Here is a 3,493-nt window from a genome sequence, read left to right as displayed (position 1 = left end):
TAGCCCTGAATGTACAACAGCAACAAAAATATTTTCCATGTTAATGCGCAATAATCTTCATGACAAAGCCTGTCTCGCAGACTCAGGATTAAATTAAATGAGAAAAGTTGATCTACAGGAGAAACATATCTGACATCAATACAGAATGCCTGACAGCCTTACTGCATTATATTACACTAAATTATTTTATTTTGAATTGTCACCTTAGACATTTCCTCAACAATTTGGTGCAAAAAAAATCACCAGAATGCAGGAAATTAAGTGACATCCCCCCCCCCCCCCCTAGTTAATATTGTCAGTGTTAATTATTATCAGAAAATGACACAGATGTTAGAGTTACTGTGTAGAGGTCATTTATTGTTGCTTTACAGACGTACTTTGGGTAGGCGGCAACTGGGGGTGGGGGGTGGAAACAGGTGAAAACATGAAAGATTTCTGGGCTGGGCTAAGCCCCCAATGTTTCAAGAGCCTGGAAACGCCCCTGATCAATTCCACCAATCTGTTTTCCCTGGGTACACAATGTTGTGATTTACTACATTGACGTTAACTACTTGATTTTTAAGGTTGCATTTATACAGTCAAATTCAATGGCCTGTAGGCCACATTCTTCCTAATGTTTTACCATGGTTGCTTTCTTTAAATAATGATGTTTTCTTTTCCAAATGTTTAGCTTGTTGATGGTCCTCGCTGCTTTGTTAGATATGGAAAGAGAGTAAGCTGAGTAAATGCACTTTGAAAGACTCTCCCTCTTTAATATATAAATGAGATCAAAACAAGGAAGATCTTTATTCAGTCAGTCTAAACTTGATTTGCATTCATCAGTTTTGTTCCATAGATTCAAAGTATCACTTAATTTTGTGTCCTTTCTACTATATAAACATCTAAGTATTTAGTTTTAATGGGGATACCATGTGCTGCCACAAGATGGCAGACATTTTTAGCTAATAATTCACACTTTCAAGTTCAGTTGTAAACCAGATTCTTTGCAAATAAATTAATTATCTGAATAGGTTTTGAGACTTGCTTAATATTTTTCAAAGACAACATTGTGAAATCTGCCAGCTGACTTATGACTTATGATAATTGCTCAATATCATCACTCCCTACAAGTACAAGTTGTGGGAGCATAGCGCTTTAACAGCCATCATTACACAGCACTCTCCATTATAGAGCGTGCTTTTGGGATGATGATGACCAGGTTCCGGGCCATCTTCCTGCAAGGTGCACTTTATACCTCTTTAGTAAGTAATCAGGCAACATGATTTTTGTAGAATACTGAAGAAGAATAAATCAAACAGGATAAATGATGTTTTCAGGTGTTAAACTTCTTTTCATTTTAGGTTATAACAGCATGTGCTATTCTTCATAACATCTGCCTTGGAGCTCGTGACATTGAAAGTGATTGATAGTTTGACAAGGATTTTGCTGATATTATAATTACACAATAAAAGAACGTCCAGGCAACCAATCTTGGAAAAGATTGCATTTGGAATGAAATTCCATAATGATGAAGGATTATTAACAAATTGTCTAAGCCAATTGATTTTGAAGTTGTTGTTTAGAGTTGTGAAGTCCAGAAAATTCATAGGGTTCATAATCACAGACTTTTTAACAAAGTGAGTTTTGTTTTTCCACACAAAATTAACCAACATATTGTCAATTCTTTTGGATAACACAGCGTCAACATCCAAAGACACAGCCAAGTAAGTGAGTCTGGATATGCCTTCTGCTTTAGATAGTAATATTCTGCCTCTCAAAGATAAATTCCTTAGCAGCCAATGGTTTAATTTCTTGTGTGTTTTGTCAATGATTGGCTTAAAATTTAACAGACATCTTGCATTTTGGTCTTTGAAGATAACTGCTCCCAAGTATGTTACCTGATCCATCACAAAGATATCACATATAGAAGAGACATTACACTCTTTAACTGCCATTAGTTCACATTTTTGCGCATTTAACTTTAAACCAGACGCCAGTGAGAAACCATGAATTAAATCTAATGCAGGAGAAATCTGGGAGGCATCTCTCGATGATTCATCTATTATAGTCCAACACTTCTTTAAATCAATTAGCAAAAATAAGGGCAAAGATTTTATAATCGTTGTTTATGAGAGTGATGGGGCGCCAATTCTCTAGACAATGTCTGTCTTTTTTTATTTTTGGAATCAGAGTGATGACACCTTGTGTCATAGTTGTTGGAAGAGCTTCTTTTTCTAAACTCTCTAAGAAAACCTTATACAGAAAAGGACATGGCAATTCATCAAACATTTAATATAGTTCAGCTGCTATGCCATCACACCTTCGGCTTCTGTTATATTTCAGACCTCTAATAGCTGTTAACACCTCCCCCTGGGAAATGCTGTAATCACAGAAGTCTCTATCCTCTAGTGATATCAACTTTTTATATACAGTCTATGGATACAGGTGAAACTCGAAAAATTTGTATATCGTGCAAACGTTCATTTATTTCAGTAATTCAACTTAAAAGGTGAAACTAATATATTATATAGACTCATTACATGCAAAGTGAGATATTTCAAGCCTTTATTTGATATAATTTCGATGATTATGGCGTACAGCTTATGAAATACCCAAATTAAAAATCTCAGAAAATTTTAATATTGTGAAAAGGTTCAGTATTGTAGGCTCAAAGTGTCACACTCTAATCAGCTAATTAATCCAAAACACCTGCAAAGGGTTCCTAAACCTTTAATTGGTCTCTCAGTCTGGTTCAGTGGAATTCACAATCATGGGGAAGACTGCTGACCTGACAGTTGGGCAGAAAACCATCATTGACACCCTCCATAAGGAGGGAAAGCCTCAAAAGGTAATTGCAAAAGAAGTTGGATGTTCTCAAAGTGCTGTATCAAGGCACATTAATAGAAAGTTAAGTGGAAGGGAAAAGTGTGGAAGAAAAAGGTGCACAAGCAGCAGAGATGACTATAGCCTGGATAGGATTGTCAGGAAAAGGCCATTCAAATGTGTGGGGGAGCTTCACAAGGAGTGGACTGAGGCTGGAGTTACTGCATCAAGAGCCACCACACACAGATGGGTCCTGGACATGGGCTTCAAGTGTCGTATTCCTCTTGTCAAGCCGCTCCTGAACAACAAACAACGTCAGAAGCGTCTTACCTGGGCTAAAGAAAAAAAGAACTGGTCTGTTTCTCAGTGGTCCAAAGTCCTCTTTTCTGATGAGAGCAAACTTTGCATCTCATTTGGAAACCAAGGTCCCAGAGTCTGGAGGAAGAATGGAGAGGCACACAATCCAAGATGCTTGAAGTGCAGTGTGAAGTTTCCACAGTCTGTATTGGTTTGGGGAGCCATGTCATCTGCTGGTGTTGGTCCACTGTGCTTTATTAAGTCCAGAGTCAGCGCAGCCGTCTACCAGGACATTTTAGAGCACTTTATGCTTCCTTCAGCAGACGAGCTTTATGGAGATGCTGACTTCATTTTCCAGCAGGACTTGGCACCTGCCCACACTGCCAAAAGTACC

This window comes from Micropterus dolomieu, linkage group LG01 (assembly GCF_021292245.1).
Source record: "Micropterus dolomieu isolate WLL.071019.BEF.003 ecotype Adirondacks linkage group LG01, ASM2129224v1, whole genome shotgun sequence".
Lineage (NCBI taxonomy): Eukaryota > Metazoa > Chordata > Actinopteri > Centrarchiformes > Centrarchidae > Micropterus > Micropterus dolomieu.
Note: the sequence above shows the minus strand (reverse complement) of the source record.